General features: G+C 34.6%; 1 long non-coding RNA gene across 1 annotated transcript in view; it reads right to left on the reverse strand.

Moving 5' to 3' along the window:
- LOC141554393 (uncharacterized) overlaps positions 1 to 6,352 on the reverse strand; it is a 45,504-nt gene extending 39,152 nt beyond the window's left edge. The window contains exon 1 of the long non-coding RNA XR_012485860.1: positions 6,284 to 6,352. This is a non-coding gene — a long non-coding RNA (uncharacterized LOC141554393). The remainder of the gene's footprint in view (positions 1 to 6,283) is intronic.
- Positions 6,353 to 26,891: the final 20,539 nt, after the last annotated feature.

A 26,891-nucleotide genomic window follows, 5' to 3' on the forward strand; every position in this document is an offset into this window, starting at 1 on the left:
CCTTTTTGTAGTGGCAAGAAACTGGAAACTGAGTGGATGGCCATCAATTGGGGAAGGGCTGAACAAGTTATAGTATATGAATGTTATGGAATATTATTGTTCTGTAAGAAATGATCAGCAGGATGATTTTAGAGGCGTCTGGAGGGTCTTACATATACTGATGTTAAGTGAAATGAGCAGAATCAGGAGATCATTGTACATGGCAACAACAAGATTATACAATGACCAATTCTGATTGACATGACTCTCATCAATAATGAGGTGATTCAGACTAGTTCCAATGGTCTTGTGATGAAGAAAGCCATCTGTACTCAGAGAGAGGTGGGAACTGAATGTGAACCACAATATAGTATCTTCATTCTTTTTATTATTGTTTGCTTGCATTTTGTTTTCTTTCTCATTTTTTCCTCTTTTTGATCTGATTTTTCTCATGCAGCATGATATTTATGTAAATATATAGAGAGAAATTGCACATGTTTAACATATATTAGATCACTTGTTGACTGGAAGAGAGCATGGGGAGAAAAGAGGGAAAAATGAGAACACAAGGTTTTCTAGAGGTGAATGTTGAAAATTATCCATGGATATATTTTGAAAATAAAAGGCTTTCATTCCTCAATTGATAAATGGTCAAAGGATATGAACAGACAATTTTCAGATGATGAAATTGAAACTATTTCCACTCATATGAAAGAGTGTTCCAAATCACTACTGATCAGAGAAATGCAAATTAAGACAACTCTGAGATAGCACTGAACACCTGTCAGATTGGCTAAGATGATAGGAAAAGATAATGACGAATGTTGGAAGGGATGTAAGAAAACTGGGACACTGATGCATTGTTGGTGGAGTTGTGAATGGATCCAACCATTCTGGAGAGCAATTTGGAACTATGCTCAAAACATTAGCAAACTGTGTATACCCTTTGATCTAGCAGTGTTTCTATGGGGCTTATATCCCAAAGAGATATTAAAGAAGGAAAAGGGACCTGTATGTGCCAAAATGTTTGTGGCAGCTCTTTTTGTAGTGGCTAGAAATTGGAAAATGAATGGATGCCCATCAATTGGAGAATGGCTGAGTAAATTATGGCATATGATTGTTATGGAATATTATTGTTCTATAAGAAATGACCAGCAGGATGAATACAGAGAGGCTTGGAGAGATTTATATTAACTGATGCTAAGCAAAATGAGCAGAACCAGGAGATCATTATACACTTCAACAATAATACTATATGAGTATCAATTCTGATGGAAGTGGCTATCTTCAGCAATGAGAGGATACAATTTAGTTCCAATTGATCAATGATGAATAGAACCAGCTATACCCAGTGAAAGAACACTGGGAAATGAGTGTGCACTACTTGCATGTTTATTTTTCTTATTTTTACCTTTCTAAATCTGATTTTTCTTTTGCAACAAGAGAACTGTATAAATATGTACACATACATTTTATTTAAGATATATTTGAACATGTTTAACATGTATGGGACTATCTTCCATCTAGGGGAGAGGATGGAGGGAAGGAAGGGAAAAATCAGAACAGAAGTGATTGCAAGGGTCAATGTTGAAAAATTACCCATGCATATGTTCTGTCAATAAAACGCTGTAACAATAAAAAAGAAAAAAAAAGGCTTTAATTAAAGAAAAATAGAAAAATGTTTCCTTTGTCTGCTTATTTTAATTTCTATCACTTCATGATTCAAGAACATAATGCTTTTCATGAATTCTACATATTCATTATTGTTTATAGTGCAGTAAAATTTTACACCCATTTAGCACAATTTATTTAGCATTTCCTATCTGCTTTACTTCCAGTTTTTGGCTAACACAAAAAGTGTTACTCTGAATAATTTGATGGGTGATATGATTTCATGAGTCCTTGAAGAACAAAGGATGAACAACAACAAATATCCTTACAGTGAATGCTTAGCAAGGAATCATTGGATCAAAGAAAATAGATGTCTTAGTTACTTTTTCACATGCAATTCCAAATTGCTTTTCAGAAAGATTGGACCAATTTACTGTTCCATCAGCAATGTATATTTATGTGCCTCTCTTTCCCCAGCACCTGCAATATTGACTATTTCCATTTTTTTTCATCTTTAACAATTTTGGGAACATAAAGTGAAGTCTCAAAGCAATTTTGATTTGTATTTATCTTATTAGTGATTTGTAACTATCTTTCATATAGTTAATAGTTTCAATCTTTTGAAAATGATTCACATCTCTTGACCACTTATATATAGGAGGATGATTTTGGTCATATAGAACCATGTTAATTCTTTATGAAGTCTAGGTATAAGATCCTAGGTTAAGATCCTTATTAAATTTACTTTATTTTTTTTTAATTTAAATTTTTTTTCCTAATCAATACTTTAATTTCATTCCTTGTACTATTTATGTTCACTTTTCAATTTCATGTAAAATTACCTATTTTGATAGCTCTATTCTTGGTTCAATAGATTTCACCAGGGGCAGGTAGGTGTTGCAGTGGACAGAGCACCAGCCCTGAAGTCAGTAGCACCTGAGTTCAAATGTGACCTCAGATACTCAACACTTCCTAGCAGTGTGAGACTGGGCAAGTCACTTAACCCCAATTGCCTCTGGAAAAAAAAGATTCACCAGTTATGACTATGTTACAATAATTGTACATTTCTAATTTCATCTTCCTCTAATTTTGTGAATTTGTATATATATATATATATATATATATATATATATACATATATATACATATATATGTATATATATATACAAATTCACAAAATTAGAGTATATTATTAATTAGAATATATATTAAAATATATACATATTATATATACATATGATGCATCTATATTTTGTGCACATATGTAAATGTACATATAAAATGTGTAAACCTATAAAATCAACTAATCTAATCCCAATTATTTTTATTTATTTATTTTCCTCTAATGCTTTTAATACTCATTTCTTAAAGTTTTGAATCCCAAATTCTCTACTTTTCTCCAGCCTTTTCCCTCCCAATTAAGAATTCAAGTATTCTGATATCAATTATGCAAAACATATTTTTCAAAGAAATGTTTTTATTTATTTTAGCCTTCATTTAAAATTTTTATCCTAATTCTTTAAAAAAAAAAAAAAAAAAAAAGAGGTAACTGAGACTGGGAAAGATGATGTAATTTATCCAAGGTTACAAATGCAGCAAGTAGCAAAGCTGAGATTTGAGCCCAGGTTTTTTGCTTCCAAATGCAGCACTCTATTTCCTAGGAAATCCCAGATATTTAAACTCATCTATATTTCAAGTGTTTGTCCTTTGTGTGTGTGTGTCTTAATCAAGAATTTCACTGTATTTTTCATACATTTCAAGCTGTCAGCTTTTTTTTCCCAACAGACTTGTGATTAATAGTAAAGGAACTAGAACTAGAAACTACCTGTCTCTACACTCTTTTTCACCCATATGCCAGAATTCTCTGGAGAAGGTTCTAACCCCACCATTAAGTCCATGATCTCACATCTAGTGGATTTCCTTAGCTTCTATTTTAGTGAAAAAATTGAGGCCATCCAATACAAGCTCCATCATTACTTCAACATCTTTGTAACTACAAACTTAATCCCTTCATAAAGATTCCAGTTATGTGGCCCCTGATTCCAGTGTTTCCCCTCCATTCCTCCCTAATCTCTTGGAATGTGACTTCAATCCCCCAACACTCTACCAGAACTACTCTCCTGAGTGCCACCAACACACTCCATATGGCAAACCTGAAACTTGTTCTTAGCCGTCATCCTCCTTGACCTCTCAATTTAACCTTCAATTCAACAAACATTTATTCAGTAACTACTACTGTAAGTGCAAGGCACTGGGTTAGTTTTATCAGGATACAAGGCTGAAATAAAGCAAAGGCCCCTTCAGAGTTCACAATGTCATAGAGGGGATTATGTGTTTACACAAACATTGCAGAATGTCAAAGGAAAGAGGAGAAATTCAAAGTACATGAAGAATTAGAAAAAGAAGAGATTACTTCCATTTAGAGAGATCACAGAAGGCTTCATGAAGAAAGCATAAACCAAGAACTGAAGGAATGGAACAATTTTATCAAATAGAGATGACAAGGAAGTTTATTTTAGGAGTGTAAGGTGCATAATAAAGGAATGGCATAGGGCAAGATGAGAACAGAAGATAGTGCATAGTCCAGTTTGATAGAAACACATTGCATATAAAAGTGAATGAAGTATTATACATAAGGGAGAGGTAGATAGTGGAGAGCCTTGAATGCAAAAAGTTTATATTTTATATGGCAATATGGGACCAATGAGGGATATTGAGAGGAGTGATGTGATTTGTGGTACATATAAGAAATTATAATAATAGTTTGCATTTATATAGGATTTTAATATTTTTAATCCCTTTCCTTAAGATAGGTATTATAATTATCACTATCCTTCTTTTATGGATGAGAAAATTAAGGCTTGGATAAAAAATGACTCACCCAGGATCACACAGCTAATGTTAGAAACTGAACTTAAGCTCAAGTCTTCTAATTCCAAATCCATTGATATTTCCACTCATGCATCAGAGTGAAGGTTAGAGAGGGAAGAACCCAGAGGCAGAAAGAACAATTGTGCGATTATGACAATAGTCCAGGAAAGAAGATGCAACTGAAAGAGTGAAAGGATTACAAGGACAGTAGAAAGGAAGGCATAGACACTGCAAAAATAGTCAATAAGATAAAATAACATTTTGGATGTAGGCACTGATGAAAGAGTTCCAAATAATTCTGGTTTCAATCCTGAGTGATAGAGAGAATGTATTTGACATTATTAACTATTGACTATTAGCCATTATTAACCTTGAAGTCTTGCTTTCATCATGTTTTTTTTTTTATGATACTGTATCATTTTCTACCCTGATTTCTGCTACCACCACTCTATGGGGATTATTACATCTAATGTTGCCAACAATTGTATTCTTTCCAAAGTTCTTTTCTCAGTTATCATAAGCCTCGACTTTTCTATATAATTTGCCACTTTCTCACCCATTTCTCTTTGAAATTACCTTTTCCTATGGCTTTTATGACAAGGTACTCTCTTGATTCTCTTTCTATTACAAAATTAAACCTAGAAGAAATTTTATTAGATTTAGAGCTGGGATTGACCTTTGAGGCTGCTAGGTGATGTAATGGAGTTGGAAATAGGAAGACCTAATTTCAAATCCCATGTCAGATAGTTACTAGCTAATTAACTCTGAGAAACTTACATGATGTCTCTCATGTATGAAAGAAGGATAACAAAAATACATAAAAGGGTTTTTGTGATTACCAAATGAGAACATATGTAAATACTTTGCAAATCTTGAAGCACTAACTTTATAAATTCTAGTTATTAGCTGGCTAATACAATTTCCTTATTTTATAGGCTCCAAATGTGGCATTCTTTTCCCTGTACCACTCTGACTCATATAGTCTTTACTTCTTTCTTTGTTCATTCTTCTTTCTTGTTTGCTGGCTTTTCCCTCATCTCTTGCCATCTTATAATGAATGTTCCTCAAAAAAATTCAGTCCTTAGTCTTTGATATTTTTATATATACTCAAAATATTGAAGAAATCATTCTCTTTCATGGCTTCTATTTTTCCTTTTGGCAAATGATTCCCAAATCTGCATCCTCTTCTTCAATACAAGACCTAGATTTCAATCCCATTGATCCAACTACTGTATGTATTGCCATTTATATGTGTATATATATTTACATATTCATATATTTTGTATGTGTTATATATGTTCATGTTATCTCCCCCAGCTAAATTCCATAAATCTAGAAACCATTTCTTTTTTCCTCTTTATATCCTGGCTCTTACCAGTATAATGCTTAGAACATTGTACACACTTAATAAAACCCTTTTCAACTGACTGGTTGATTACTATTTAATTTGAATTCATTACTTTTATCTGCCAACCAGTCTTTTTACTAGAAGACATAATCTACTATTATTTTTGTTCCTAATTTCCTTCTTTTTATTGACTAACACCTTCAACTTTTCCATCTTTTGAGTTTTAAACTTTGGGATCATCTTTGAATCTTCCTTCTTCTGCTCTGTCATTTATCAATTCCAGTCAGTTTTCTCTTCAAAATGTTCGTTAGATTCATCCCTTCTTTCTAGTACCTTCAATTAGCACCCATCATTTCACAGTAACATTGTATTAATATTTAGCTGTAATAGCCAAATCAAGAAATTATCCTTTAGAATTGCATCATATCAGAGTGATATAATCTTGAATAGGAATCTCTTTTATAATAGTCCTACCAGTCATTTGGCTTCCTTCAAGGAGGAGGTATCAATGGTAGGCTGGTAAATATTTAGCAATTAACTTCCTAAGAAAGAAAAAAATGTGTAACATACTTTAATAAGGCATTAATAACACTTTCTCCATTGCTTTCTTAAAAATAGAAAATCCACAAAACAATAAAATGATTCTAGATCTGTATGGTTTCCCTATTTCCAAAATGTGAATACTCACACTGAAAATTTAGCAAGTGATTTTCATGAGCAGGTAGAAATTGGGTCCAGCATACCTCTAGGAATCCATTAGCTCCTGAGGTATCCTGTTGTAATTTTGGGCAGCTTTAATTGTTAATAAGTTTTCCCTTATAGCAAACACAAATGAGCTTTTTGCAGCTTCCATCATATACTCCTGCTTCTGTCCTCTGAGAGCAAACAAAAAAAGTTCAATCTATTTTCCACATGATAGCCCTTCAAAGAATGGCAGATAGCTCTTGTAGCCTATTAAGTCTCCTCTTCTCCAAGCTAAACATACCCAGTTTAAACAAAACCAGGCTAAATATACCCAGGGTAAATCAACCTTTTACCAATCCTCATTGATAGCAGTTCATAGTTAAATGGGAATAGAGATGAAACAGAGGTCAGCAAGCAAGAGTCTTCGAAGAGAGCATCACTCCAAATGGATAATAGAGAGATTTCATAAATGACCAATAAATAACAATTCATGGGGCAGTCAGGAGGAACCCCAAGGGAATGCATAATCCAAGAGCAAACCAAAGTTTAAAATGTCAATATTATAGCAAAGGTGGGAGAATTTAGAATGGTCCTGTAAACTGAGACATGGTAAATGTTCTAGTATGGCTTCTGGTTGGTAAGTCATAAAATATTTACTTAATATAGGACACTGTGGTAAGGACTTGAAAACAAGATGAACCAAGACACATAATCTTTATCTTTTAAGAATTTAATATACTAGAGGAATTGCACATTTTAGCATATATTGGAATACTTACCATCTAGGGGAGGAGGTGGGGGAAACAGAGGGGAAAAAAAAGTTTGGATTATAAGGTTATGCAAGAGTGACTATTGAAAACTGTTTATTTATACGTTTTGAAAAGAAAAATATTTAATAAACTTGAAAAATAGTTTAATATACTTTTGGATAGAGAGACTATAAAGGAGTTATATATCTTCACAAATAACTTACTGAGTCAGTATATAAGTACTAAATAATAGTCTCCAAAAATGTTAAAAGAAATAGAAATTATCTTTATATGTATTTATATTTTATGTATGTGTGTAATTATATCATGTATACACAAATACAGATACTGTTTATTTCTCTTAGCATTTTTGCAGTTACACAATATAGCTATAGATCTTATGCAATTGTAAAAATACCATTGAATATACAAACATACATACATAAAGCTGGGTTTATGTGGGATAGTAGATGAGTGCTAAGGGTCATTGACCAGAGTTCTGTGATTGGTGCCTTATTAGGAAGAAATTACAAATGACAGTGTAGAAATATGGATTGGAGTGGGAAAACTCTGGAGGTGAGGAAAGAAACCAGCCAATCAACAAACACTTATTAAACACCTACTATGTACCAAGCACTGCACTAGGATCTGAGGATATAAAAATAGAGGTAGATCTTAAGTTAATGAGAATGTAATGCTGTCAATGAGAATGCAAAGGTTAGGACAGAGTCAAAAGACATTCTGAATATAAAATCAACAAAATATGTCAACTGATTGAATGTGGAAGAGAAAGGAAGTATCAAAGATAACTGAAATTTTAAGCTTGGGAGAATGGTGACTATTAACAGAAATAAACAAATCAAGAGAAAGGACAGTTTGAAAGAGGTTGAGGAGTATAGAGTTCAGCTCTTGATATATTCACTTTGAAGTACTAACAAGATATCCATGTGCAGGTTGTTAAATAGGTGTGATTGGAGCTCTTGGGAAAGAACAGGATTGGAAATATAGATTAGAGAGTCAAATAGAGGTGATAATTAAAACCAGGAGAATTAATGACATGGCCAAAAGAAAGAGTATAAAGAAAGAAGGTGAAAGACAAAATCCTGAAAAATGCCTACATTTAAGAGATAGGTATAGGGACAGAGGACTTTAAAGGATCATCCTGTCAGAATTTGTGATCTTAATGCATGAAATTGCCTTCTAGCTGCCTCAAATGATCATAGATTTAGAGCTAAAAGATCTTAATGCATGAAATTGCCTTCTAGCTGCCTCAAATGATCATAGATTTAGAGCTAAAAGGACTCTTAGGGATCATCTAGTCCAACCCTTCATTTTACTGATAAGAAAACTAACAACTAGAGAGACTAAATGACATACCAGATCATACAGATAGTAAATAGCAGAGCTGAAATTCAAATCCAATGTCATTCTTGATTCCAAGCCCAGCTTTATTTTCCATTTGGTTCTGTTTTCTACATGGTATAAAATGTATGTGATTCGCATTTGGCAATCATCTCTTGTTCTTTCTTTTGAATACAATTTGTAAGAACTCCTTCCCTCTGAAATTTCAAGTCTTGAACCAAAGTCCAGGAAAAAATTTGTTTTACTAATTTGCTGTTTCCCTCTCCCTCCCTTCTTTTTCCTCCCTTTTCCTTCTTTCCTCTCTTCATTTCTTCTTCCTTCCTTTCCTTCCCAAACTTCATCTCTCCATTTTAACCTTTCTTCTTCCCTCCTTTTCTTCTTTCTTCCCTACTTTCTTTCTTCCTCCCTCCCTTATCTCTCTCCCCTTCTCTTTCTTTTTTCCTTCTTCTTTCCCTCTCTTTTCTGTCCCTCTCTTGTTCACTTTCTTCTCCTCTCCCTTCCTTCCCTCTTTTTCCTCCCTCCCATCCTTCCTTCCTCCCTTCTTTCCCTCCTTTCTTTTCTTCCCTCTTTTTTTTCCTTCCCTCTTTCTTTCCTTCTTTTCTTCCCTCCTTTCTTCCTTTCCTTCCAGGAAGAATCTCTGTGTCATACTTTAAAGAAATAAAAATAAAATTAATTTTAAAACAAAATCCATGGATAAATAAGCAAAGGAAGAGATAATGTTAGCTCCCTCACTTCTGCTTTAAAGAGTGTACTTAGCTTTTGACAATAGTCACATGCTGAATAGCACACTTCACCTCTGCTTGAAGACTGACCCTCTCACCAGAGATTAATTTTTACACAATCATCCTAGGGTCTTTAGTAAGCTCTTTATAAAAATGGAGAGATTTGTTTTTTGAATACAGAGGATTAGGGCTTAATGCAAGTAATCTGTAGGATGCTCTATGGCATATATGCTACTAATCACTCCATTACCATTTCCATGTTTTGCTTTTTCAAAAATACTAGCTTTTAGAGAAGCATCTGTTCTCTGGGTGTCTGTTGTGTGATTAGAGGGAATGATCAGGGAAGAACAGTTACATAGGCAAAGACAGCATATTGAAAATGAGCATGACTCTGGAGAGCTCATGCTTTCAGATCTTAGATTATTTCCTGTACTTTTTTCATTCTTGAAATTTCTTACATCAAAAATGAAACTTGGTAAACTATCAAGTCCTTCTTCTAAAGAATAATGGGTATTTTTCAGATAGTCTCCTTCATTTTCATATAATAGCTAATGAAAAAGGTAGATAGATAGTATTACTTCAGTGTCCCTGGTTGACAGATAGCAAAACTAAGGCTCAGAAAACTAAACTGCTTTTCAACTGGTAATATGGATTATCTGTTTGTGTAGTTGTGCCTGGATTATTATTTATTTCCACATTCTGCCTAAAAGCTCTTATTGTTACCTCCACTGAAGAAATTACTTACACTGCATTGGTATAGATATTATAGGAGTTGATCAACTATTTTGAAACCAATCAATTAACAAGTATTTATTTTCGTATTATGTGCCAGTCACTGTGCTGGAGCTATAAGATCAAAGGAAAAAGAATCTCTGGCCCTAGAGAGCTTACATTCTATCAGAGAAAACAACGTATATATAGATAGCAGTATCTATAAAGTATATATGCTATATTTAAATACAAGATATTAGGGTAAAGGAAGCACAAGCAAACAGGAGATAAGAAAAGGTCTTAAGTAGAAAGTGCCTTTTAAGCTGAGCTTCGAAGTAAAGTAGTGATTCTAAAAGGTAGAGATGAGAAAGGAATGGGTTTTATGTATAGCAGACATTCTAAAATAAGGTACGGAGTTTGGAGATGAAATGTCATATGTGAGGAACAAGAATGAGAGAGATTATTTCTAGATGGCTCACTAAAAGAGTTAGTATAAAAGTCTATACATTTTTAATACCACTTTGATGAATATATTATGTTATCAGTAAGGATACTCTGCAGTTACAAATACCAGCCCCTCAGGCTCAAGATCACCAAATTTGACTCCAAAGTTACCAAACACACTAACCCCTACTGACCTCAATGTACCAAGACTTAAGCCAAGATGATCAAATCTCACTTTAGGACCACTAGTCTGTTTCAAGACAAAAGAACTGGTACAACTGGATGATCCAGTGGATAGAGCACTAGCTTTCAAATCATAAGGACCTGAGTTCAAATTTAGCCTCAGATATTTTACTGACATTTACTAGCTATGTAACCCTGGACAAATCACTTAACCTTGGAAAGAAAGAAAGAAAGAAAGAAAGAAAGAAAGAAAGAAAGAAAGAAAGAAAGAAAGAAAGAAAGAAAGAAAGAAAGAAAGAAAGAAAGAAAGAAAGAAAGAAAGAAAGAAAGAAAGAAAGGAAGGAAGAAAGAAAGAAAGAAAGAAAGAAAGAAAGAAAGAAAGAAAGAAAGAAAGAAAGAAAGAAAGAAAGAAAGAAAGAAAGAAAGAAAGAAAGAAAGAAAGAAAGAAAGAAAGAAAGAAAGAAAGAAAGAAAGAAAGGAAGAAAAAGAGAGAGAGAAAGAAAGAAAGAAAGAAAGAGAGAGAGAGAGAAAGAAAGAAAGAAAGAAAGAGAGAGAGAGAGAGAGAGAGAGAAAGAAAGGAAGGAAGGAAGGAAGGAAGGAAGGAAGGAAGGAAGGAAGGAAGGAAGAGAGAGACAGAGAGAAAGAGAGAAAGAAAGAAAGAAGAAGGAGGAGGAGGAGGAGGAGGAAGGGAAGGAGGGAGGGAGGAAGAAAGAAAGAGACAAAGAACAGAAATGATTTGAACCCTAAGCCCTATTTTTTTCCTCAGTCAAGGGAAGGCAGCATTATTCACTGTTTTGTACAAACAAAGGAAATGGTGAGTCACAGGGGGAGTAAAAGAGAATGTTCTAAGCTCCCATGGAGGGCATCCTGATTAGAAATCTGAGAAGTGAAAAGACAAGCGTTTGTTTATGATTTCCTATGGCGGACCATATATTTATTCAGCTGACTCAGAGGTGTCATGAACAAAAAAGCTGATTGTTTCTTGAGAGTAAAAAGAATAAAATGTAATCTTAAACGATTTCGTTGGAAATATGTCTTCCATGTAGATGTTAAAATTCTGCAAGATTCTGTGACAGATGGAACTATAAAAGTAACTTTCTCAGCATTCCACTGAGTATCCATTGCAGGCTAGACCAAAACCAAATAGACATATGCTCACATATAATGTTCACCAATGTCATGAAAAGTCCCACACTGAGGCCAAATAAAAAGAAGATTCTGTATTTGAGGAGATATTCCTCAAATGTTTCTGTTTGTTTCTCAATGATATAGCACATGAAGCAATGGTAATTTTTTAAATAAATGTACTAAGACATATATTTAATTGAATTGCCTTTAATACAATTTTTGAATATCTCATTGATATTCTTTTTACATTGATGCGCTCCACTGATCTTCCACATAACCCCATGTATAAAATCTTGCTTTGTAACAAGTACAGTAAGCAAAACAAATAAATACCTTGGCCATAGCTAAATTTTATACCTGTTGTCTGCCTAGATATGGGAGATAAGATAACACTGTTACTCAAGACTCCTCTCAAATATCTTTGAGAGAATTCTAGTTAGCTAACAACTACACAAGATCTGGTCTCATCTTTTTATAGTATACTCATCCCTATGCCACACTCAACCTGGATGATTAAATGCCCTCCTGATCTCTCTCTCTCTCTCTCTCTCTCTCGATATGGATGGCATTTTCCATCACAAGTCTATTGGAATTGCTTTGCATTACCTCATTATTGAAAGAGTCATAATTGATCATACATACTCTTGCTGTTGCTGGGTACAATTTTCTCTTGGTTCTGCTTATTTCATTCAACATCAGTTCATTTAAGTCTTTCCAGGATTTTCTGAAATCAGCCTGTTCATGATTTCTTATAGAATAATAATTTAATTCAGTTTTAGACAGGTGCTTAAAGTGATCATAGTTTCATAGGATTTGGATTATCTACCCCTCATATTACATATGAGAAAAATAAGGGCCAGAGAGGATAAGTCATTTGCTGAAGGTTCCATAGCTTTTTAAGGAACAGCCAAATTTGAATCCTAATCCTCTGGCTTTGGATCTAGTATCCAAAATTTCCATATGTATATATATATATATATATATATATATATATATATATATATATATAATGTGTGTGCTTTCTACCATATCACACCCACACATAAATCTGGACATTACTGTGTGATATTTGATCACTATTTTTCTTGATATATATATATATATATATATATATATATCAAATATCACAAAGAAATCATGAACTGGCTCAGAAGCTAGTGTAAGAAAAAGCCTTCAGACTAGTTCTGAACAAAGAGCAGAATCATTAGAATAAATTTGGGTGCTCCTGAAGTGACATCATAGACATGACAGCATTCTGGAACCCTAAAGTAGAAGCCAGGAAGAAGCCTGAGTTCAATTCCATCCTCAAATACTCACTATCTGTGTGACCTTGAGCAAGTTACAACCTCTCTCAGCCTCAATTTACTCATCTATAAAGTGATAATAATGACAGCATCTACCTCACAGATTTGTTGTGAGGAGCAGATGTGTAATCACTCAAGGTTTCCCAAAACTCTTATTGAAGTCATAAATTTTAAGATTTAGTAGTTTAAAACAACACTAAGATTTTTGGGATATTATGCAAATGTAAAACATTTTGTACACCTCAAAAGCCCTATATAAATTCTAACTTTTTTTTTTCTTATTTGTAAGTTTTGGTATTTTTTTTTCTTTTAAATAATATTTTTTCCAATTTCATAGAAAGACAATTTTTAACATTCATTTTTAATAAAATTTTGAACTCCAAATTTTCCCTTTCCTTCTCTTTCCTGCTCTCTTCCTCCTTCTCTCCCTAAGACAGTAAATAATTTGATATAGGTTATCTCTGTGCAATCATGTAAAATATTTCCATTGTAGGTTGTTAAGGAAGAAACAGAAATTCTGGTATCTTTTTACAATGTTTATTCTGTTTTTCATTCTGATCTCAAACTAAGTCTAACATGCTTTTCCAGACTCTTTTTTTTTTTTTTTGCCTTTCTTTGTATCTTCATCCCTGAGCATAGTATCCGGTGCATAGTGGGTGCTTAATAAATGCTTATGGACTTGTCTCTTCTCATTGAATTTCCCTTCATTCTCTTCCCATTTCATTCCTTTTATTTCTTCTACATTTCAAACAAATTGGCCTAGGCACCCCTGGTACTCTTTCTTGTCATGTCATTATTCATCTCCACCATTTTGCTCATATCCTGAATGAATTCCCCATCCTACTCTATCTTTTGAGGTCCTTTATGTGCCATCTCTTCAAAAAAGTCTTCCAAAATCCTTCAAAGATCTCTCCCTCCCTCCCTCTCTCTCTCTCTCTCTCTCTCTCTCTCTCTCTCTGTCTCTTTCTCCTTCCCTCCCTCCTTTCCTCCTCTCCTTCTTTCTCTCTCTCTCTTTCTCTCTCTCATTCTCTCTTTCTTTCTTTCTCTCTCTCTCTTTCTCTCTGTCTCTTTCTCCTTCCCTCCCTCCTTTCCTCCTCTCCTTCTTTCTCTCTCTCTCTTTCTCTCTCTCTCATTCTCTCTTTCTTTCTTTCTCTCTCTCTTTCTCTTTTTGTTTCTCTGTCTGTGTGTGTGTCTTGTGTGTCTCTGTCTCTGTCTCTCTGTCTCTTTCTAGTTATGTATGTCATTATAAATGTTATAAATAGTTATGTATATGTCATTTTCCTCCCATTACACAAGTTCCTTCAGAACAGAATCTGTGTCTTTCTGAGCAAAAAGGAGGTCCCTTAATCAGTGTTTCTTGAATTGAATAGAAATTACTTATCCCTTTCCCACATGTAAGCATTGTACTCCAACTAGACCATAAATTCTTAAAGAACAAGGGTCATGCCATGTATCTTCTGCATCCTCTGCAGTACCCAACACAAGACGAGGCACATCATAAGTGCTCAATAAGACTAGTTGAATGAATATTGAAAAATGTACACAGCCTGCAAATGAATCTGCAGCAAAAGCTCTCTTCTCTGGCACTCACCCAACATTAAAGCTCTGGGAGTGGGCATTGCAGCTTTCCCCTACAAATCATTAAATACAATCATTGAAATTCATCCAGAGTGCCAAAGGTTCCAAAAGAGGCCTGATAAAAATGCAAAAGTCAAGCTGGCTTGGCTGGCCTTAGCTAAGCAGAATAAGCCTAGAGGGAAAAACAAACCTTTCCCCCCATATTTCCCACAGGTAGAAAGCAGAAAGCTTCAGAAGTCCAAGAGAAATGACAGAGTAGCTTTTAAATTTTTATTTATTTTATGTTTAATTAGAATATGTAAGAAGCAATGAAGTTCTAAAAAATATTTAATAATAATAATAATAATGGGCAATTGGGAAGCTGAGGTTAAAGTCACCGAGCTTAGTAAGGCCTGCATAGAAATGCAAATCAGGAGTTGCCTCTGGATCACTTAGCTAAGTGGAATAAACCTAGAGGCTGAATCAATGTTTTTCCCTTAGATCAAAACTAACGCTTTCTACTGGGTGAGAACAGAAAGGTGGAAAAGAGAAAGCTTCACGAGTTCTAGGAAAAGACAGGTAAAGGGATAGAAAGTTCTCATGTTTTCTAACTGCACATTCCCTGGCCTCTTCCCTAGAGGTCTATTGTTTGAGCCCCTTGCCTGGGCTCAGCTTTGTTTGGGGTCCTGTTGAGGATACAGGAGAATCATGATGCTTCTCGTGATAATAATGATAGATTATTTACAAAATTTTGACATAAGTCTATCTGCTTAGACTCAAAGGAGAGACAACCTGGAAATTATTGGGGGGGGGTTTATTTTAACTTCATTTTTAAAATTCTGAACTTAAATACTAAAAGAGCACAGCAAAATACAGAAAGAAGGTATGTGAAAATGAAAATCTTTGTTTAATACTATTTAGTTTATAATAAATTCTACACTATTTTCAAAATTGTCCTGCTTATCTGTCTTTCTGATGAGCTTTCTTTTTTTTTTTTTTTTATTCATTTTTCCAAATTATCCCCTCCCTCCCTCCTCTCCCTCCCCCCCCCCATGGCAGGTAATCCCATACATTTTACATGTGTTACAATATAACCTAGATACAATATATGTGTGTAAATACCATTTTCTTGTTGCACATTAATTATTAGCTTCCGAAGGTATAAGTAACCTGGGTAGATAGACAGTAGTGCTAACAATTTACATTCACTTCCCAGTGTTCCTTGTCTGGGTGTAGCTATCTCTGTCCATCATTGATCAACTGGAAGTGAGTTGGATCTTCTTTATGTTAAAGATTTCCACTTCCATCAGAATACATCCGATGAGCTTTCTTTTCTGAGAATCTTTATAAAAATGCTTTAATGCCTCTTTATTTTGATATCAGTATTGCTAACTTCTCCATGCTCCCAAATAATCAAAAGAAGTCCATCCCTAGCCACTCACCCGACTCCTTAGCATCACCACTCCCAATCCCTTGTCACAAATAAGGGGAGTCAAGGAAGAGGAAAGAGCTCAGTTCAGAACATCTGATTTCCCACCTGGTTCTACCACTTTGAGATTTTTCTGACTTTTCCTCCATGCCCCCAAATCTGGTATCTTCCTCTCTTGCCTCCCCCCTTTTCAGCTTCTTTTTTATGTGTCCCATTTAGACTTTAGAGTCTACATTAGAGACTTAAGAACAGGGAACCTTTTTTGTTTTTGTTTTTGTATCCCTCGGCACTTAGCATATAGTAGGTGCTTAATAAATGTCTGGCTGACTGACTTGACTGACTGACAATGGCCATATATTTTTTTCTGCTCCTTGAGTCATCTAATCAGAAGTCCCTTTCAAAATACATTTCTTTTAACTTAACTGGGTATCACATTAATTCTATAGCACCTCAGTGTTAGTCTTTTGAAAGCAGAGACCTGAGAGGAGATAGAAAACAGCTCGAAAATGTAGCTTGGTAGTCGTACCTTATAATGTCAGACCGAGGGGGAGGTTCCCTCCCCTGGCCTTTGATTCCCTCATTAGATATTTATTCCTTTGGAAATCAAAAGCCTTTTGATCTTCCTGAGTCAATTCAATTCAACAAACATTTATTAAGCTGGACCTGCTATGTTCGAGATACTCTGTTAGGTGTGGAGACTTCAAAGATGAAAATACACTCCTGGGATTTAGACAACTCTGCTAGGTGCCCAGGTTTCACTGAGGAAGATCACAGTGTTGGGACATAAAGAGTTTTCCAGTTATTAAGGCTAAGTAGGGCAGCTAGATGGTGCAGCAGACCTGGAGTTCCAAAGACCTGAGTTCAAGTTTGACCTCACACATTTACTAGCTGTGTGGCCCTGGGCAAGTCATTTAATCCTGTTTGCCTCAGTTTCCTTATCTGTAAAATGAGCTGGAGAATAAAATGGCAAACGTTCCAATCTCTTTGCCAAGGAAACTCTAAATGGTGACACAAAGAGTGGGACATAACAGAAACAACTCACCCAAAGGAACAAAGGGTTGGAAACTACTAGCTTGGTGGAGAGAAAAAAGACTCTTCAAGAAAGAGAGAGCCTTCCAGAAATTCAGTTGAATGGAGCCTTCAAGAAAAAGCAAGATTTTAAACGAGAAGGAGGAATATATTTTAAAACTATGGGAGAGTCTATATGAAAGCATGAAGTGAAGAGAAAGCAGATCAGCAGCAGAAGACAGGTAGATCAGTTTTCTTTTGAGAAAGTGATGTGTAGTGAAGTTTGAGCCAGATCTACAAGAACCTACAAGCCAGTTTTAGTTTTATATTTTATTCTATAGACAATGTAATGCCATTGAAAGTTTTTTGAGCAGGGAAATGATGGTGAAAATTGGGCCCAAAGATTATTTTGGAAATCATATGGGAAATGTATTGGCGAGAGAAGAGATTGGACATTGAAGCAAAGGGTACAGTTAGGAGGCATGTTACAGAGCCTGGGACAAGAAGGAATAAAAGCCTGAACTAAAACAGGATCTGTATGAATGATAGAAGGAAACAGATGCTGGTGATTTGGCAAAAAATCCATAGGTCTTCCTTGGTAATTAATTGGATACAAAACGCAAGGGAAAGGAAAGAGAAAAAGATAACTCGGATTTAGAACTTAGATGGCTGGGATATGGTAGTACTGCTAGGTGGTGCAGTGGATAGAGCACCAGCCCTGAATTCAGGAGGACACGAGTTCAAATCTGGTCTCAGACACGTAACACTTCCTAGCTGTGTGACCCTGGGCAAGTCACTTAACCCCAGCCTCAAAAAAAAAATTTTTTTAATTAAATTTAAAAAATAAATAAATTTTGAGTTCCAGATTCTTTCCCTTCCTCCCCACTTTCCTTCACTAAGGTTCATATGAAATTGTGTAAAACATTTCCATAGAAATTATGTTGCAAAAGAAAACATAAAACTTTCCTTCCCCCCCCCCAAAAAAAAAGCCCTTAAGAAAAAAAAAAGTATGCTTCAGTCTATATTCAGATACACTTAGTTCTTTTTCTGGGTATGGATAGCATTTTTCATCATAAATCTTTCAGAATAGTCTTTGATCATTGTATTATTGAGAATAGCCAAATCATTTACAGCAGATCATGTACACAATGTACATTTCAGATTTTTCTGATAGCATCTTGCTCACCATTTCTTACAGAACAGTGATATTCCTTCATAATTACATACCACAATTTATTCCCCAACTGATGGACCTCCCCTCAATTTTTAATTCTTTGCTCTGAGAAAAGAGATGTTATATTAAAAAAAAAAAAAAGAACTCTCTCTCTTTCTTTCTCTCTCTCTCTGTCTCTCTTTCTCTCTGAATAAATACATATATAGAGAGATTCTTTCCCTTTTTTAAGATCTCTTTTGGAATTCATGCCTAGTAGTGGTATTTTTAGGTCAAAGGATATACATGATTTTATAATCCTTTGGGCATATATTATATCTTTTAATCATTTATCAATTGAGGAATGGCTCTTTTTTCTTTTCTTTTCTTTTCTTTTCTTTTTTTTTTTATAAATTTGACTCAGTTGTCTATATATTTGAAAAATGAAGCATTTATCAGAGAATCGGGTCCCATTTCTTGCACATATTAGACCCTGAAAAGCCACTAAAGACCCTCTTCATGTTCTCTCTCATATTCTGTCCCCAGAGAAGAAGGCAGCCAAGCCTGTGGCTGAATTTAGGACAGTGGATGGTCTTGGAGAAAGGTCAGCATTTTATCCTGAGGGATGGTGGAAGAATCATTGGTATTGGTCTGGTCACTAACATGTCAGTTAAGAGTGGAGACGACAAAAGCATTAAGCAGAACTGAGCCCAACTTTACCTCTTTTCTTCATCAGTACCTCATTGGCCTGAGCCAAGAAGCTCAAGTTTAGAAATGGAAAATAGTGTTTAAGCTACTCTTGGCCATCTCCAGCAACAGTATATGCTGGGACTTATGGGATTACAAGTTGTAGGAGAAAATAAAATGTTGCATGAGTAGTGGAATACAGTAGGTGTAGGATCTTACTGGTGTACAGACTTTAAAAATTGTGCTGTGTACAAATCAATAACAATGTTGTGGGATGAGCAGTTGTGAATGATTTTGCTATTCTCAGCAATACAATGATCCAAGACTACTCTGAAGGACTTATGTTGAAAAATGCTATTCATACCCAGGGAAAGAACTGATTATATCTGAAAAGAGACTGAAGCATACTTTTTTTTTACTTTATTTTTCTTGAGGGTTTTTTTGTGGTGGTGGAGATCTATATTTTCTTTTGCAACATGACTTATGGAACTGTTTTGGATAACTTTGCACATATCTTCTCAATGGGGCTGAGAGGAAGGGGGAGAATCCGGAATTCAAAGTTTTAAAAACAAATGTTACAAATTGCTTTCCATGTAATTGAGGAAATTGTTTTAAAATTTATATTAACAAATAAATGATTCAGTACTTCCAAGGGGGGAAAGTCTTTCAGTGATCCCGGACTATAATTATAAATGATAAAGTAGGTGCTGATTTGCATTACCACAATAATAATATCTAGCAGCTTCATAGGGCATTAAGATTTGCAAAGCACTTTTCAAATGTCTTATTTTATCCTCATAACAGCCCTTGAGATAGGTGTTATTATCAATATTATACAAATGAGGAAGTTGAGACAGATAGGAGTTATCATGTTAGCTAGTAAGTATCTGAGTCTGACTTTGAACTCAAGTCCTCCTGATTCTAGGCCTAGAGCTCTATCCATCATACCACCTTGCTGAATTCATAGAAGAGGTTTTGCATCTAAATGAAATTTCATATCTGGACAAAAATTTTAAAAAGATTAAATCACTTGTGCAATATACTAGTGGAAAAGTCTAGCAGACAGTTAAAGAAAGATATGGGCTAGATGTAAAAATTTGAGAGCCATCTACATAGAAGTGTTCACTGAACCCATATGAGTAGATGAGATCATCAAATGTATAGAAAGCATATAGAAAGACAAAAAGAAAGTCTAGGATGAAGTCTTAGGGGTCAGAAGGAGGACAATAATCACCAAAGACAATCACTAAAGAATAATAAATGCTAAGGAAAAGTAGTATAAAAACCAAGGGAGGAGAAGCTATCTAAAAAGGAATAAGAATCAATAGCATCAAATGTTGAAGAAAGCTTAAAAAAGAATGTCTGAGATGGAACTATTGGATTTATTAATTAGCATCTTATTGATGAACTTCAAGACAGAAAACTGAATAGTGATAGGATCACAAATGCAGTTTCAAGAGTTTAAGAATATGACATTGAAAGTAAATGTGGCTTTGCCCTTTCCTTTGCCCAATTCCTTTGACCCAGCAGTGTTTCTACTGGACCTGTATCCCAAAGAAATCTTAAAGAAGGGAAAGGGACCCACATGTGCAAAAATGTTTGTGGCAGCCCTCTTTGTAGGGGCTAGAAACTAGAAATGAGTAGATGCCCATCAGCTGGAGAATGGCTGAATAAATTATGGTATATGAATGTTATGGAACATTATTGTTCTGTAAGAAATGACCAGGATGATTTCAGAGAGGCTTGGAGAGACTTACATCAACTGATGCTGAGTGAAACGAGCAGAACCAAGAGAACATTGTACATGATAACAGCAAGATTATGTGATGATCAACTGTAATAGAATTGACTCTTTTCAGATATGCAGTGATTCAAGACAGTTCTAATAGAACTGGGATGGAAAATTCCATCCGCATCCAGAGAGAGCCCTAACAAGACTGAATGTAGATCAAAGCATAGTATTTTCATCCCTTTTTTTGGTTTGTTTTCTTGCTTTTTCTTTATCATATTTTTTCCCTTTTGGTGTGATTTTTCTTGCACACCATGACAAATATGGAATATATTTAAAAGTATTGCACATGTTTAGCTTATATCAGATTCTTTGCTGTCTTGGGGAGAAGGCAAATAAGAAAGAGAAGGAGAAAAATTTAGAACATGAAGTCTTACAAAAAAACGAATGTTGAAAAATATTTAGAAAAATAAAATTTATTGAGAAAAAAATAGTAGTCCAAGGAACTTTAGGAAAGAGTTCCTAGGAAGAACAAGTTATCAAATCATCATTGATTTTTCCTTTGAGCATCTGGTCAGTTATAAAGAAAGCTGAAAACACCAGCACCCTGATAGTCATTGTAGATATCAAGTCCAAAAACAAGACAACATATCTATCCTTCCCCACAGAAAGGAAAAGCCCAATGATGACTAACTTTTTCCAGACCACAATGCTTTGGATGATGCTATTTATTGTAGTATAGAAGTCTATTATGTGTGTATATATATATATTATAAATTAAATACAATACATATATATATATTGTATTTAATTTATACTTTAACATATTTATGTATTGGTCAACCTGACATCTAAGGGAGGGGGTGAAGGGAAAGAAGGGAAAAATTGGAACAAAGGTTTGGCAATTATTAATGCTGTAATTATCCATGAAGATATCTGGTAAATAAAAAGCCATAAAAAAAGAAGAATTCTATTCTTATCTAGCCCTTCTCTGTCCAACAGTATCCTGAATGTATCTAGATATTTAAAAGTTATCTCTTTTATAAGAACATAAGCTCCATTTATGTAGGGACTAATTTTCCCTCCTTTATATCTCTATCACTTAGTACAGTGTTTTACACATAATAAGTATTTAATAAATGCCTATTGAGTGGTCCTGTAGAGGAAATGGATAATACCTATGTGCTGTTTTTGAAGGAAATATTTTCTTTTTAGAAATAATCACCTTAGTGGTCAAAGGGGAAGAGTGGGGCTACATGATTGAATAAAATAAAAGCAGGCCTTCATTCTGTATTCTATTCTTACCCTAGGTGTGGTGTGGCCCTGAATCCACAGATATATGCTTGAAAATAATTGCAACTAGTTGTGGAACTAGAGACTATTATTGCAGGTGAACCCTGATGCCGACAATAGCATCTCTAAGAGAACTAGATCTAGATGTATTTTGCTGGTAAATGTTTAACAATGGACTCTCTGGGGAAGAAATGTATGCACAACAGACTTTTAAATTTAATCCTCATTATTAACATTCTCTCCATCACTTTCTTAAGTCTAAACAATCAACAAAACAATCTATCAAACCTGGAGTTTGCTGACTCTTGAGGTGTAAATGCTCACATTGAAAAATTGATAATTGGGAGCCAATGTGAGCTAGCTCCAACATACCTTTGCATATAGATGACCAAAGCTAAAATTTACCCGGTAGCAAAAAAACATTATCAATGACACTGGATGAGATTCATGGGCTGATTGTCACTCTGGATCAGGTCAGACTTAAGGGAGATCAGAAGCACTTATACAATGACTAGCTCAGGTAACCACTTGACCTCATTCCCACTCCAGAGGTAATGGTGTGGAAGGCTGTAAGCTTTTTGATCAAGTCTTCAAAAATCTCAAGTACACATTTGCTTCCTCTCTTGTATCCATCTCTTTGACAAATATATACACAGTAGCTGAGACAAGAAAAATTCCAATCTCTGCTTATGTTTGAGCTCCCATTTCTCTCTCCACAACATCCCCCCCTGGATGTTAATACAATATTTATTAAGGCTTAAATAGTACCCTAAGTGCACATGTTGATTTAGAGTGATGAAGTGTCTCAAAGCAAAGTACACAAACTCAACCTTAAAGTAGAAAACACTCCCCCCCCCCACTCACCCACCCCAAGGACAAATAGATACATCACTAGCTAAAGACCAAAGCTAGCTAATGTTTCCAACAGGGAAGAACAATTTATTCATTAGGGTCCTCTTTACACATCTATTGTCAAGGGCTATTATTCATTTTTTAAGGGAGATATTCTTTTTAAATTCATCAGTGAATATGAGGTAATGAATATTTTTTTAAAGTTTTTCATCAGTGCTTTCTTAGAAAAGGAATTTGTAATGTAGACACTCAGTCACATAAGGAATCTTTAAAATGAAAATACAAATAAATCCAAAATTATGAATTTGCCAGTTTTTTCCCTACGGCTATTTAGATAGAGCATTTATATTCAATATGTAAAAATACTACCACTCTTGTTCTTCTCTATAGGTTTGTAAGTTTTTGTTTTTTTAAGAGCATTAAAAAAATTTTAAAAATAAAAATAAAAATAGTACTTATGGAGGAAGAATCTACATTATTGTCACTTCTGTTTTTCTCATCTCATAGTAAAATGAATTGAAGTTAGCAATAGAGACCTGAGTTCTAACCCCAACTTTATCACTAATAAGCTCTGTGACCCTAAATAAATCACAACTCTTAATATGTCTTATATTTCATTGTTTAAAAATGGGAATAATGTATAATGGAATTAATAAGATTTTATTAAAAGAAAAGTAATAACTATAAATTAGTGAAGACAATTGTAAGGCAAAAATCACAATAAAAAAACTTAAATGGGAATAATATTACCTGTCCAATCTCACAAGATTGTTAGAGATGAAATAGGATAGAAATCACCTCGTTGTCATATAGTTTGTGCACTATAAAAGAAGCCAGGAAAACATGAGTTCAAATCTTTCCTGAGCAGATGCCCATCAGTTGAGGAATGGCTGAATAAGTTATGGTAAATGAATGTTATGGAATATATTGTTCTATAAGCAACAATCAGAAGGATAATTTCAGAGAGTCCTGGAGAGACTTACATCAGATGCTGAGTGAAATGAGCAGAACCAGGAGGTCACGGCAAAAATAAGATTACATGATGATCAATTCTGATGGACAGGGCTCTTTTCAACAGTGAGATGATTCAGACCAGTTCCCAAAGACTTATGATGGAGAGAGCCATCTGCATCCAGAGAGAGGAGTGTGGGGACAGTGTGGATCACAACACGGTATTTTCACCTTTTTGTTGTTTGTTTGTTTGCTTTTTGTTTTCTTTCTCTTTTTTCCCTTTTTGACCTTATTTTTCTTGTACAACATGAGAATTGTGGAAATATATATAGAAGAATTGCCCATATTTAACACATTGCTGTCTAGGTGAGGGGAAGAGAGGGAAAAAAATTTGGACACAAAGTTTTGCAAGGGTGAATGCTGGAAACTATCTTTGCATATATTGTGAAAATGAAAGGCTCTTATTTAAAAAAAATAAAAGAAATTAGAAGTAGAGAGAATACATCTAAGAATTAGGTTGCAGCAGCAACTTCAAGGTAGGTGGCAAGAGCCAGGACTAGTGTGATTAAAGAGTAATGAAAAATGTATAGCAAATTAATAATTAAAGATAGAAAGTAAGAGAAATAGAAGCATCAAAGGTTCAAACCAGAATTTTTGGAAGAATGGGGGTGCCATTGGCAGAATTCCAGAATTTGAGATGACAGAGAACACTACTTTGGTGTTAAGCTGATGAGTTCAGTTTAGAGCAAGTAGGTTTGCAATGCACACATGAAGTAAAGACATTTTATCATTACATGTCTTCTATCTATTCCTTTTTCTTTACTCAAATAATCACTACTCATATACTTATCACTTATCACAATCCTTTACAATAACTTCCTAATTGGTCACCCTAATTTTAGATTCTCCCATTCTCTATTTCATCCATTCTCCACATAAATGCCAAAGTGATTTTTCTAAAGCATAAGTCTATCTGAATCACTCTAACATTCCATAAGCTCCAGAGGTTCCCTATACCCTCCTAGAATCAAATAAGAAATGCTGTTTGGGAAAGCCCTTTACAACCTGACCCCAATCTGCCTTTACAAGCTCACTCCCATTATTTACCTTCATGCATCCTATGATATATGTATACCTGGCTGCCCTAACAACAAAAAACAATAATTTTATGGTCGATCAAAGTGGCATTCTTGCGATTTGTCATATAGTACATAAAACATTATATTTCCATGTCTTTGTATTAGTTGTCTCCTATATCTGAAATGTACTTCCTCCACACCTCTATCTCTTAGAGTAATTAGTTTCTTTAAAATCTTATATCGTGGCTTCCTCCTACATAAAGACTTTTCAGTGTTTACCCATAAATGCCTTGTATTTACTTTGTGTGTGTGTGTGTGTTTATGTATACAGATAGATAGATAGACAGACAGACAGACAGACAGATAACAAGCTAACATTTATATAGTGCTTACTATGTACTAGGCACAGTGCTAATTTATTCACAATATTATCTCCCTTAAAACAATAACACTAGGAAACAGAGTGCTATTATCATTTCTATTTTGCATATGAGAAAACTGAGGCAGATAAAGATTAGTTGATTTGCTAATATTAGAATACGCTAATTTTCTAACATACCAGAATTCAGATCCAGTATTTGAAGCTGGAATGAAACTCAGATCTTCCTGACTCTAGACCAAGCATTCTATCCACTGTACCATCTAGCTGCCTAACATATACATATATATATATACATATATATATATATGTATATATACATGTATATATGTGCCTATGATTTAGGCATGTACATTTGCATAAAATAGTCAATAAATATTTACGATATATAACCTTTGATAATAAATATCACATGAAGCACAAAATAGGGGAAAATGTACGCTCACCATAGGATTTATGACAGTAATAGAGGAAATCCAGTGCAGAATCCAGGTGAAGAAAGAATCCCCTGTGGATGAGAAGTCCTCGTATTCTTGTTTGCAGATGAAATTGTGCTCATAACATCATGCCCGAGAACACTGTAAAACCTCCTGAAAGAAATTTGTAGTCACTCAAAGGAGTTTGGGCTATCTACATGGGAAAAAACAAACACATAAAATCTGTCTATTATACAGATCTCAACTTGCATCTGGATGAACCTTCTGAAAAACTTGTCCATCGGTATGTCTACCTAGGACAGACTACACAAACTGGACTTACTTTTTTAAAAAAATGCAAGACTTTTTGACTGACAAAATTTCCCATGAAATTAAAGTCTTCTCTTTCTAATAGTACTATTACTACATAGTAGTAAACTATGGAATACAACTACCTCAGAAGAACTAAAAAAATGAATATCAGAGGGCAAGAGAGAGCTGCAACAAAGAGTTACTAAGAGCCTCTAAAAAAAAAGAGAACACCATCAAGGAACTATATGTTAGAAAAAGAAAGTGGGTAGGTCATACAGGAAGAACTAGGGATGATAGCCAGAGTATTGCACTGGAATCCTTCTAATATTAGAAGAAAGTAAGGACCATCTCTAGTACAATTTCAATGGATATACTTATGGGAGGATATAGTCAAGAGCTGCAGGAAACTGGTAGCCATTCAATCAGTAGGCACCTACTGTGTTCAGGTACTGTACTAAGTACTGATAATACAAAAAGGGTAGGGGGGAACCATCTCTGTCCTGAAGATGCTTACAATCTAATAGAAGAGATAAAATGCAAGCAAATATATAGAAGGCAAGTTATAAATGGGATAAACAGGAGATAATTAAGAGAGGGAAAGCTAAGGAATTTAGAAGGCTTCCTATAGAAGGTAGTATTTTAGTTGGGAATTAAAGAACTCTAAGGAGATCAGTAGTCAGATGTGGAGAATGCTTGGTCTAGAATCAGGAAGATCTGAGTTTAAATCCAGCTTCAGATACTGGATCTGAATTCTAGTATCTTAGAAAACTAGAGTATTTTAGTATTAGCAAATCAATGAACCTTTATTTGCCTCAGTTTTCTCATATGAAAAATAGGAATGATAATAGCATTCTACCTCCTAGTATTATTGTTTTAAGGGAAATAATATTGTGAAGTACTTAGCACAGTGCCTAGTACACAGTAAGCACTATATAAATGTTAGCTTGTTATCT

The sequence above is a fragment of the Sminthopsis crassicaudata genome, chromosome 1 (assembly GCF_048593235.1).
Source record: "Sminthopsis crassicaudata isolate SCR6 chromosome 1, ASM4859323v1, whole genome shotgun sequence".
In the NCBI taxonomy this organism is placed as follows: Eukaryota; Metazoa; Chordata; class Mammalia; order Dasyuromorphia; family Dasyuridae; genus Sminthopsis; species Sminthopsis crassicaudata.